We start from the raw sequence: 12883 nt of genomic DNA, 5'->3' as shown, positions 1-12883 counted from the left end.
TGCAAAAAGCTCTACTTGAAAATCTACTTTTCTGTATTCCTTTGCTGTATTATATTTGCCAATTTCATGAAATGTGCCAGCTGACCGCTTTGGGATTCATGGGTGCAAGGGTGGGAGGCGTGCATCCAAAAAAGCAAGCAGCACCCTATTTTAAATGTGCCCTCTTCCCTTAAAAGGTGGCGCCGCTGATCCAGGCTGGTTGATGACAGTGAGTGTCTGCTCTAAGTGGTTTTGTTCCATTCAGGGGGTAAAGTGTGTGCAGATACACGTCCTTTCACGAAGTTTGTGTTGTGACTAAAATTTGGAGGCTGGAGGAAACCTTAGAAAAGCTTGAACAGGGACAGCATGAGTGAGTCCAAGGTCATGCAGGGAGGGTCGCTGTGTTCGAACTCATTGATGGAGATGTCTATAGAGTGAGAATATATTTAACAGCATTTCCCAAACTTGTGGAACTCCAAACTTTTTTGTGGAAGAACCTCATACTAACGTTTCTGTAGGCAAGAGTCCTATGGAACACAGATGGGAAATACTGCTTTAAAATTTTTAATGGACATAGAAAATACATATAGAAAAGTGCGTATATTGTTAAGTGTACAGCTGGATGAAGTCTCACAAAGTATGTAACCAGCACCCAGATCAAGAAACAGCACATTATCAGTATCCCAGGCACCCCTTTGTAATTCCTTCCAGGCACTACTCCCCTATAAGGATAACAGTTTTTCAGACTGCCAAAGATTTGTTTTGTCTATTTTGGAGCTTTTTGTAAATGGACTATATGTACTCTTTTGTGTCTGGCTTCATTTACTCGGTACTATGTTTGTGAGATTCACATGTGTTTGGCATGTAGTTTTCATGCTACAACCCATTGTATGGTAGTTTTTGTCTCTTATGATCAGTTGTTACTGATTATAATTTTTATCAGTTCTTTTTCAGTCTCTTTGTACAGCTGACTTTTTACAGGAGTATTCTTTCCATCTCTAAATGGAAATGTAAGATAGAATTTTTTTATGTTAGCCCTCTTCATTGCCCTTTGTTCCTTTCTTTTATTTATTTACCACCTTCTGCACATTCAGCCTTCAAGTTCTCTAAAAAGAACCCACCAGTTCCATATCTGCTCTGTTTCTTCCGCTCCAATTTGCAAGTCCAAAGTAAAAAAAAAAAGTTTCTTGAGCCTCATGAGAAGCATGGTCCATAAATATTTTCCAGATGTTTCCATGGACCCTAATCTTGTATATAAATCATAATTTTAAGATGCTACATATGTGTTTTATATTTTCCCAAAGTTTCACATCTGGTTTTTCACTTCTTTTTGAAACTTCTTAATTCCTTTTCTCTGTCACAGATAGAGGGGCTCAGCTATAGTGTGGTTCCAGACCTGGTACTTGACCTGAGGTCTCCTACACCCAGTAAGGTGAAACCTGGTGTGACATATCTACATATGAGCATGTCTCTGTGTATGTTCCCCATACTTTTCCAATAAACTGAAAAACTCACTTCTTGTTTCCACTTGGCGGGAGTATGGATTTGATTTCTGCCAGTTTCACTTTTCTTCTTCAATATCGAGCTCCTAGTTTTTGACCTTGGGTCTCTTGATAGGACTTGCGTCTCTATCCCATGAATTTTGATGTCTCTCGGATTACGCTATAGGAGTTGGTTTCTGAAAAACTGATTTCGTCTCCCTCTAGCCATTGACGTGAGCTGTCAGACTGTACCTCTCTAAGACATTAGGAGATTTTATTTGTTGGGGTCTCTTGGATCCTGATTGGAAAATATTCTAGACTTGAGATCTGTCAATGTCTCATCCACTTTAATCCTTGGTTTTAGTTATTCCCTCATGTCCATATAACTGATACATATTCAATAAATCGAAAAGATGCTTGAAGGATGAAAGGAGAAAAACAATATTGTTTTCTTTCTCCACATCCTAGAAGATTCCATTCCCAGCTTCAGTTCCAATTAAAAAAAGTAATACATGTATAAAGAAAACTAATAGATCTTCCTACTCTGAGAAAACCTGCCGTATTGGGTCCTCAAACAACTTTTTCCAACCCCCAGACTGCCTATCATAAAACATCAATTTCTTTAGTTTTTCACTTGCAAAAATTAGGGCAGGAGGTTTTGAATTGGGTTAACTCTAGGCTCCTTTCAATTTTAACACTCGTTAATTCCACCCTTTTTTTTTTTTTTCATTTTCCCAGTGCTTGTAGAATTTAGTCATAGGTTCCCATCAGGAATGGAATGAGGCAAGCTGTCCAGAGTTACTCAGAGGTAAGGCTTCCTCAAGGCTAACTACCTGAAGGCCTGGTTTGGGAAGTGAATACTAAATAATGCTATAAAAGTGACGTATGCACTTACCATAATTATTTATCAATCTTACATGAGAGAGAGAGGCTACATGATCCCAGGTGAAGAATCCAGGCCAACTGAGGGTCTGAAATAGGACAGTCATCCGAAGGAACAGACTGAAGCTCTGGGTCAGTTTGGACCTTCTTTGTAATTCTGCCATGAAAATTGCCCAGCCCAAATCTGATGTCATCGTCCTACAGGGGAAATGTTCACCTGAAAACATGCCCATGACTTCCGTGCTCAGGAAAACTGTTCTATTTTCTTATATGATAGATACTTTGAAGGTATTCTGCACTTAACTTTTGGATAAAGCAAGTTTCTACTGAGTGAATGAGAGTTTGTTTCCATTTCACTTTTTATTCTTGACTCATTTATTTCAGTGTGTATTTCAAGGTTTTTTTTTAATTGAAGTCATAATAGTTTATAACATTGTGAAATTTCAATTGTACATTATTATTTGTCAGTCACCATAAATATGTGCCCCTTTACCCCTTATGCCCACCCCCCGCACCACTTCCCCTCTGGTAACCACTAATCTATTCTCTTTGTCCATGTATTTGTTTATCTTCCACGTAAGAGTGAAATCATCCGGTGTTTGTCTTTCTCTGTCTGGCTTATTTCTCTTAACATCATACCGTCAAGGTCCATCTGTATTCTTGCAAATGGGACGATTTTGTCTTTTTTAATGGCTGAATAGTATTCCACTGTATATATATACACTACGTCTTCTTTATCCATTCATCAGTCGATGGGCACTTGAATTGCTTCCACTTCTTGAGTATTCTGAATAATTCTGCAATGAACATAGGACTGCATAGATCTCTTTGAATTGTTGATTTCAATTTCTTTGGATAAATACCCAGTAGTGGGATAGCTGGGTCGTATGCTAGTTCTATTTTTAATTTTTCAGAAATCTCCATACTGTTTTCCATAGTGCCTGCACCAGTTTGCATTCCTACCAGGAGTGTATGAGGGTTCCATTTTTTCCACATCCTCTCCAACATTTGTTGTGTTTTTTTTGGTGAGGAAGAGTGACCCTGAGCTAACATCTGTTGCCAATCTTCCTCTTTTTCCTTGAGGAAGATTGTTGCTGAGATAACATTTGTGGCAATCTTACTTTATTTTGTATGTGGGACGCCACCAGAGCATGGCTTGATGAGTGGTGTGTAGGTCTGTGCCTGGGATCCAAACCTGCAAAACCTGGGCCGCCAAAGTGGAATGCATGAACTTAACTACTACACCACTGGGCCCGCCCCAACATTTATTGTTTTTTGTCTTGGTAATTATAGCCATTCTAACAGGTGTAAGGTGATATCTTAGTGTAGTTTTGATTTGCATTTCCCTAATGATTAGTGATGTTGAACATCTTTTCACGTGCCTATTGGCCATCTGTGTATCTTCTTTGGAAAATTGTCTGTTCATATCTTCTGCCCATCTTTTGATCACATTGTTTTTTGGTTGTTGAGTTGTGTGAGTTCTTTATATATTTTGGAGATTAACCCCTTGTCAGATATATGATTTGCAAATATTTTCTCCCAGTTGGTGCATCATCTTTTTGTTTTGTTCCTGGTTTCCTTTGCCTTGCAGAAGCTCTTTAGTCTGATGAAGAGTGTCTAGTTTTTCTTTTGTTTCCCTTGTCTGAGTAGACATGGTATTAGAAAAGATCCTTCTAAGACTGATGTCAAAGAGTGTACTTCCTGTATTTTCTTCTAGGAGTTCTATGGTTTCATATCTTACTTTCAAATCTTTAATCCATTTTGAGTTAAATTTTGTATTTGATGCAAGATAATGGTCTACTTTCATTCTTTTGCATGTGGCTGTGAAGTTTTCCCAACACCACTTATGAAGAGACTCTCCTTTCTCCATTGTATGTTCTTAGCTCCTTTGTTGAAGATTAGCTGTCCGTGGATGTGTGGTTTTATTTTTGGGCTTTCAATTCTGCCCCATTAATCTGTGCACCTGCTTTTGTACCAGTACCATGCTGTTTTCATTACTGTAGGTTTGTAGTATATTTTGAAGTCAGGGATTGTGATGCCTCCAGCTTTGGTTTTTTCCCTCAGGACTGCTTTAGCTATTTGGGGTCTTTGGTTGCCCCCTATAAATTTTAGAATTCTTTGTTCTATTTCTGTGAAGAATGTCGTTGGGATTCTGATTGGAATTTCATTGAATCTGTAGATTGCTTTAGGTAGTATGGACATTTTAACTACATTTATTCTTCTGATCCACGTGCATGGAATATCTTTCCATTTCTTTATGCTGTCATCGATTTCTTTCAATAATGCCTTATAGTTTTCCTTGTATAGGTCTCTCACCTCCTTGGTTAAATTTATTCCTAGATATTTTATTCTTTTTGTTGCAATTGTAAATGGGATTATATTCTTGAGTTCTCTTTCTGTTAGTTTGTTATTAGAGTATAGAAATGCAGCTGATTTTTGTATGTAGATTTTGTACCCTGCAACTTTCCTGTAATTGTTGATTATTTCTAATAACTTTCTGATGGACTCTTCAGAGTTTTCTACATATAAAATTTTGTCATCTGCAAACAACAAGAGTTTCACTTCTTCCATGCCAGTTTGGATACCTTTTATCTCTTTTTCTTGACTAATGCTCTGGCCCAAACCTGCAGTGCTGTGTTGAATAAGAGTGGTGAGAGTGGGCACACTTGTCTTGTTCTTCTTCTCATAGGAATCGCTTTCACTTTTTCCCATTGAGTATGATGTTGGCTGTGGGTTTGTCATATTTGGCCTTTATTATGTTGAGGTACTTTCCTTCTATATCCATTTTATTGAGAGTTTCTGTTATAAATAGATCTTTTCAAATGTTTTCTCTGTGTTCTATTGAGCTGATTGTGTGGTTTTTATTCCTCATTTTGTTAATGTGGTGTAACACATTGGTTGATTTGCAGATGTTGAATCATCCCTGCATCCCTGGTATAAATCCCACTTGATCATGGTGTATGATCCTTTTAATATGTTGTTGTATTTGGTTTGCCAATATTTTCTTGAGGATTTTTGCATCTGTGTTCATCAGTGGCATTGACCTGTAATTTTCCTTCTTTGTGTTGTCCTTGTCTGGCTTTGGTGTCAGGGTGATGTTGGCCTCATTTCAGAATGTTAGGAAGTCTTTTGTCTTCCTCAATTTTTTGGAATAGTTTAAGAAGGATTCTTTGAATGTTTGGTAGAATTCTTTAGAGAAGCCATCTGGTCCTGGACTTCTGTTTTTTGGGAGGTTTTTGATTACTGTTTCAATCTATTTACTTGTGATTGATCTATTCAGATTCTCTTTCTTCTTGATTTAGTTTTGGGAGGTTGTGTGAGTCTAAGAATTTATCCATTTCTTCTAGATTGTTCAATTTGTTGGCGTATAGTTTTTCACAGTATTCTCTTATAATCTTTTGTATTTCTGTGGTATCCATTGTAATTTCTCCTGTCATTTCTAATTTTATTTATTTGAGCCTTCTCTCTTTTTTTCTTAGTGAGTCTGGCTGAGGGTTTGTCAATTTTGTTTATCTTCTCAATGAACCAGCTCTTAGTTTCCTTGATCCTTTCCACTGTTTTTCTTATTTCAATTTCATTTATTTCTGCTATAATTTTTATTATTTCCCTTCTGCTGACTTTGGGCTTGTTTGTTCTTTTTCTAGTTCATTTAGTTCTAGGTGTAGTTAAGATTGCTTATTTGAGATTTTTCTTATTTGTTAATGTGGGCCTGTATGGCTGTGAATTTTCCTCTTAGGACTGCTTTTGCTGCGTCCAAAATGAGTTGGTATGGTGTATTTTCATTTTCATTTGTCTCCAGATATTTTTTGATTTCTCCTTTAATTTCTTCAATAATCCATTGATTGTTCAGTAGCATGTTGTTTAGTCTCCACATATTTATCACTCTCCCAGCTTTTTTCTTATGGTTTATCTCTAGTTTCGTAGCATTATGGTCAGAAAAGATACTTGATATGATTTCAGTCAAGAAGATTGACTTGATTGATTGATTGAATTTATTGAGACTTACTTTGTTTCCCAACATATGGTCTATCCTTGAGAATGTTCCATGTGTGTATGAGAAGAATGTGTATTCTGCTGTTTTTGGATAAAGTGTTCTGTATATATCTATTAAGTCTATCTGGTTTAGTTTTTTGTTTAATTCCACTGTTTCCTTTTTGACTTTCTGTCTGAATGATCTATCCATTGATGTAAGTGGGTGCTCTTACATCAAGTCTTAAGGTCCCCTACTATTATTGTCTTCCTGTTAATATCTCCTTTTAGGTCTGTTAATAGCTGCTTTATATACTTTGGTGCTCCTGTGTTAGGTGCGTATATATTTGTAAGTGTTATGTCCTCTTGGTGGAGTGTCACTTTTATCATTATATACCACCCCTCTTTGTCTTTCATTACCTTTTTTATCGTGAAGTCTACTTTGTCTGACACAAGTATGGCAACACCTGGTTTCTTTTGTTTGCTATTAACTTGGAGTATCCCTTCTCTCTGAGCCTGTGTTTGTCTTTAGAGCTGAGGTGTGTTTCTTGGAGGCAGCATATTGCTGGGTCTTGTTTCTAAGCCATCCAACCACTCTGTGTCTTTTGACTGGAGAATTAAATCCATTTACATTATAGTGATTATCGATATATAAGGGCTTAATGCTGCAATTTTATCACTTGTTTTCTTGTTGTTCTGTGTTTACCTTGTTTCTCGTCCTATGTATTTTGGAATGCCAGTTCAGTTTAGTGGTTCTGTATGATGATTTTCTCAGTTTTCTCTTTATCATTTGTGACTCTGTTCTGAGTTTTGTTTACTGGTTACCATGAGGTTTGTAAAAACGATCTCATAGATGTGATAGTTCATTTTCTGATAGCCTCTTAATTCCTTAGTCTAAGCAGTTTCCATCCCTTCCCTCTTCCCTGACCAAGTTATTGTTCTTAGAACTTATTACATTTTGTTCTGTGAGTTTATGGTTAAAATTAAGTGATTATAGTTATTCTTCATTTTTTTCCTTCTCTTTGTCTTTAATGTTGTAATTAAGTGTTTGCTAATGTGTTCTGATAGAGAGCTGCAATTTTCTGAATTTGTCTGGCTATTTGTCTCATTGCTTAAGGCTTTGTAAACCCTTCCTTTTTTTTTTCAGGTATGAGTACCTTCTTTATCATGTCTCGTAGGAGAGCTTTTGTGGCAATGAACTCCCTCAGCTTTTGTTAATCTGGGAAAGTTTTTCTTCCTCTATCATATCTGAAGGATATTTTCACTGGATAGATTTTGTCTTTCAGAGTTTTGAATGTATCATTCCACTATCTCCTAGCCTGTTAGGTTTCTACTGAGAAATCCACTGAAAGCCTGATTGGGGTTCCTTTGTAGGTTATTATCTTCTGCCTTGCTGCCCTTAATATTTTTTCTTTGTCATTGACTTTTGCCAGTTTTGCTAATATATGCCTTGGAGAAGGTCTTTTTACATTGATGTAGTTGGGAGTTCTATTAGCTTCTTTTACTTGTTTGGGAAGCTCCTTCCCCAGGTTTGGGAAGTTCTCAGCTATTATTTCTTTGAACAAGTTCTCTGCTCCTTTCTCCTTCTCTTCTCCCTCCAGATTACCAATAATCCTTATGTTGCACTTCCTAATTGTCAGTTATTTCTCTGATAATTTCTTCATTTCTTTTTAGTCTTAGTTCTCTCTCCTCCATCTGAAGCATTTCTATATTTCTGCCCTCTAAATTTCTAATTGTGTTCTCCATCATATCAGCTCTGTTATTTAAGGACTCTAGATTTTTCTTTATCTCATTCATTGTTTTTTTCATCTCAAACATTTCTGTTTTTTTTTCGTAGTTTCAGTGTCTTTTGTGAAGAGTTCTTTCTGTTCATCAATTTTATTCCTGATTTCATTGAATTGTCTCTCTGGGTTTTCTTGTAACTTGTTGAGTTTTTTATGATAGTGATTTTGAATTCTCTGTCATTTAGATTGGAAATTTCTGTGCCTGCAGGATTGGCTATAGGTGTTTGTATTTTTCCTTCTGGTCTGGAGTATTAATATACCTCTTAATTCTATTTGATGGGGTGGATTTGTGCCTTTGTATTGTGGAAGTATCTGGTTGCAGATTCCCCCTGCGGCCACTGCGGGGGGGGGGGGGTGGGGGGCAGGCAGGAGCTGAGTTTTCTGAGCCTGCTGCAAGCCCTGACAGCTGTGCCAGTCAGAGCCTGGGCCACTCCTTGGGACTGCAACAGCACTGTGGCCTCTCCCATTGGATGGGAAAGGAATCATGTCGGGGCTCAGGGTTGCTGTCATCTGCTCCCACTGTCCCACTGAGATGCACTCCCACCTTTGGGGCTCCACCGGTACTATGGGTGTCTGCAGCAGCCAGGAAATCATTTCCCTGGGCATGCAGATCCACTGCCCACTCTTCCTAGGTCACACAAGCTGTTGTCCTTGGTAGGTGGGGCCTCCCCATGGGCTCTGAGACTGGGCCACTTTCTGGGACTGCAGTGGCACTGTGGGCTTTCCACCAGATGGGATGGCGATCACATGGGGGCTCAGGGTTGCTGTTAGCTGTTTCCACAGTTGCACTGAGGCACGCTCCCACCCTTGGGGCTGCAGTGGTTCTATGGGTGCTCCAGCTGGGAGAGCAGTTGCATGAGTGCACAGAGCTGCTGGGAGGCCAGAGAGTGCTTACCTATCTCCACCACCTCCCTGGGGGTAGGTCACCCACCTTCAGATGTCTAGCTGCGCAGATCTCTCAGGCATCCTGTTGTGCTGTGTGGGTATCCTCTGTTGATCAGTGAATGTCCATTTAGTTGTAATTCAAAGGGGGAGAGATAAAGGGAACAGCTCATTCTGCCATGTTGCTGGCATCACCTCCATTTCACTTTTTATCTGGAATTCCAAGGGCCTAGACGTAAGGTCAGCCAAAAGCCAATTGGCCTTGAAAGAGAAATTTGTCTTTGGTTGCCCTCACATGGATTCCTTGTTTCACTTCCCTTTTGAGGCTTGTTGGCTATGAAGCTCTCTTCTGCTGGCCTAGACCAATCTGAAGTTTATCCTCTCCAGGCCTAAGGAGACAATTATAAATTAAAAAGAAAAAAATTGCCATGGGTTAATAAGTTTATCCAAGAAAGATATGTCAGGCATAAAGAAGTAGATACTCAATGTTGGAATGGGAAAAATGAATAAATGTTGCCTCAGTCTTTTGCCCACAATAAGCCCTACAACTTTAACATAAGGATTTCAAGGTAGTTAAGTCTGGAGGGGTAATTGAGGTAAATATTTCTGGCTTTTTTTTGCATCTCCAGAATCAAATTGTGGAGACATATGGTTCCCACTGGGTAAGGAGTCTAAGTGGGATGATTGATTGTAGAACATAGGGGAATCCAGAACCTTAATGAAGAGGCTAGAGTAAGTTTACTTACATCGTAGGGTAGAAGAGATGGAAGGGATCAAGCTTATTCTTAGGAGATTTGAGATTCTGGAAATTTATGGCAACCTGCTGAAATGGCCAGCCATATTTAATCGGAAGTAGCATTATAAATTGAAGGGACCGAGGAATTATGTGGCCAGATATTAATTACCACGGCTATTAGCCTGGCATTGAAGTATCTGAATATGGAAGGGGCTACTAATGTAGAGGAAGAAACCAGCCCAAATGGAAGTCACTGAGTCGTATACATCCAGGTCATGGAATGGAAGAGGATAATATTGCCTTTTATAGGGGAGGAGAAATTGATGGGTTTAGTAGTAAGGGTCAAAAGGGTATTGCTAATCCGTCCTCCCCACCCTGCTTCCCCCTTTCTAACTCTGTGAAGTAGAGGGTAAGAAAAGGAAATGTTTTCTGAAGATGGAGAAAATTCTAGTCACATTGTTCTTTCATGAGAAAAATTGCCACAGTCACACTGTCTATGCCATTTCGCTTGGTAGCCAGTAAAACCTAATATATCTGAAAGAAACCAACATTCACAAGTTCTCTGATACCATACTGTGTTCCTTTTATGAGTGCTTAGAAAAAGAGGCTAATGGCATCTTTTAAATGGAGCGAATATTCTGAAGTACAACTCTATTCTGAAGACTCCATTGTGAGTCCTTTTTGAGTGTACAGAATACAGTCAAAGCATTTTGGGTGTCAATTGACCCTACAGGGCATCCTAGAGATGTGTTCTACCTGGATGGCTGCTTTGAAGTTTGTTTTGACTTTACTAAAAATTGCTAGGACATTTTTAGATTTGTGTGTGGTATCATCCTTCTCATTGATTGAAGAACTAGGGGAAGAGAAGATGCTCACAGTGAGGTGGGATTCAGTCTTGTGCTATGCTATGTCCTGACCGAGGTTCTACCATAAAGGAACAAAACCCTTAGGAATTCCATTGGAATTTTCAGGAAGGTCTATGTGATAAGAAAGAAATGTAATAAATTATTAGCATGTGACAAATGCGTAATAATGACATACTATCAATAACAAGAAGTTAAATCTTGGGTTTGTAGTCACAGTTCTTATTCTCAAAGGGGACATCTATTTTCATTTAGCTGCCCATGAAAGAGATCATTTATCCACCTAAAATCAATTTGAAAAATTCATCTTTTCTTCATGTGATACTGTTACCTCTTATTTGTTGAATTACACTAGTCAAAATAGCTCAACATAGCCACAACATTAAAGATATCGTCCTCTTTAAAGTCCATGAGGAATCCTTTAATACTTTAATTTTGTTAAAAGTAGACCAATTTGCACATTTGCAATGTCCCTTTTTGAGCCTATAGCCACATGTCTGTGTGTCTCTCCATGTAAAGGATTTGATTGTCTTTTTCTTACCATCCACAGCCTAGCATATAGATATCTTAGCATCAAGCCATATCAGACCTCAAGATGGTACTAACTGTTTGAGATGTGTTTCTCCCTCCAAATGGTTTTAATTTTGAGAAAATGGTCTAGCAAGAGACTTCTGTAGGCCTTTGACACTCCTGAGTTGGCTGAATGGTGTTGTTTCTGTAGGAATAGGCAGCTGTATTTTTCTATCGAAATGCAAACGCAGTCTGTAGGGTTGGGCCTTAGTTCAGAATTGATTGAAGATTTTTAGTATTATTTTTTCAACCGTCTGGGATTTTTTCCTTGTGATTGAGAGTCAGTTCAACCTGGCTTTAATAATAACAACAGGATTTTATTGATTTACACAGTTGAAACTTTAGGATCGGGATAGGCTCCAGGCATGGCTAGATCCAGGGATTAAAGACTTGTCATGTAGATGCTATCTCTTTTCATCTCTTGACTCTGCTTTCCTATATTGATTTTATCTTTCAGTCAACCACTCTCTAGGGCCACATTATTTTTACAGTGAGTAATTCCAGTGTATATTAGTTTTCTATTACTGTGTAACAGATTACCAAAAGCTTAGCAGCTTCAAACACCCATTTGTTAGCTCACAGTTACATAGGTCATAAATTTGGGTGGACTCAATTGGATTCTCTACTCAGGGTCTCACAAAACTGAACTCAAGGCATTAGCCGTGATGGACTGTTATGTGGACGTTCTGGAGAAGAGTCTACGTGCAATCTCATTCGAGTTGTTGCCTGAATTTAGTTCTTTGTGGTTATGGGATTGTGGTCCCTATTTCCTTCCAGGTCATCAGCTGAGGCAGCTCTGTTTCTAGAGGCTGCCTGCATTCCTCTTCATTGTGGACCTCTTCATCTTTGAGCCAACAATACCAAATCTTTCTGTGCTCTGAATCTCTCTGATGTTGTCTTGTGCTACCAGCTGGAGGAAACTCTCTACTTTCAAAGGGCTCATCTGATTGGGTCAGGCCCACCTAAATAATCTCTGTATCTTTGGTCAACTGAGTTAAGACTTTAATTATATAAGCAAAATCCATTCATAGCAGCACCTATGTGTTTGTGTTTGATTGAATAACCAGGGTAAAGGAATCTTGGAGGCCATCTTTAGGGTTCTGCCTACCACACAGTGGAAAAAGAGTCCTTCTTTCTAGTTCTAAAAAGTTCCATACTTGATTCTCATTTATCTGGCTTGGGACATGTAACCCATTCTTGAGCCCGTCACCATGACTTTGGGGTTTGGAATAAGCTGATTGGCTAGACGTAGACCATATTTCCCACTTAGGATCTGGGAGTGTTATTATCAGAAGATGGGTAAATGGATGCTAGGCTGCATAATATTGGTCTCTGGAAGCATAATTTTCCAAGGTGATTTTCCTGTGTGCTGGAACACTGCAGGCTACTATTTGGCATTTTTCTGGTACGGTTTTCTGAGTTGAGGTAAAGTGACCTTGCTTTCCTACCAGTGTTTCTTCCTCAGCTGGAATGTGTCCTATGATTCATTTAATTTTAGCCAACTTTTCTTGTTGGTGTCAGCGAGGACATCCTTTGGCTAATGTGGTCGTGGTATAAACCCAGGTTCTTATTCCCAGTTGAATAAACTGATTGTTCTTAAAATTTTTATTTTGTGATGAAATGATGGGGAGGTTTTTTATCATTATTATTTGTTTATTTTGCCACATGCTTTCACTTGGCAAAATATAAAGCAGACAGCTTTCATAGTATAATCTGCTCCCTCCCACCTTTGCCAAC

General features: G+C 38.6%; 1 protein-coding gene across 16 annotated transcripts in view; it reads left to right on the top strand.

Moving 5' to 3' along the window:
• Nucleotides 1-12883, top strand: part of FAM13C (family with sequence similarity 13 member C) — a 118972-nt gene that overhangs the window by 59775 nt on the left and 46314 nt on the right. The window lies entirely within an intron of this gene.

Source organism: Equus caballus, chromosome 1 (assembly GCF_041296265.1).
Source record: "Equus caballus isolate H_3958 breed thoroughbred chromosome 1, TB-T2T, whole genome shotgun sequence".
Taxonomy (NCBI): domain Eukaryota; kingdom Metazoa; phylum Chordata; class Mammalia; order Perissodactyla; family Equidae; genus Equus; species Equus caballus.
Note: the sequence above shows the minus strand (reverse complement) of the source record. Positions and strands in the feature narration are given on the sequence as shown.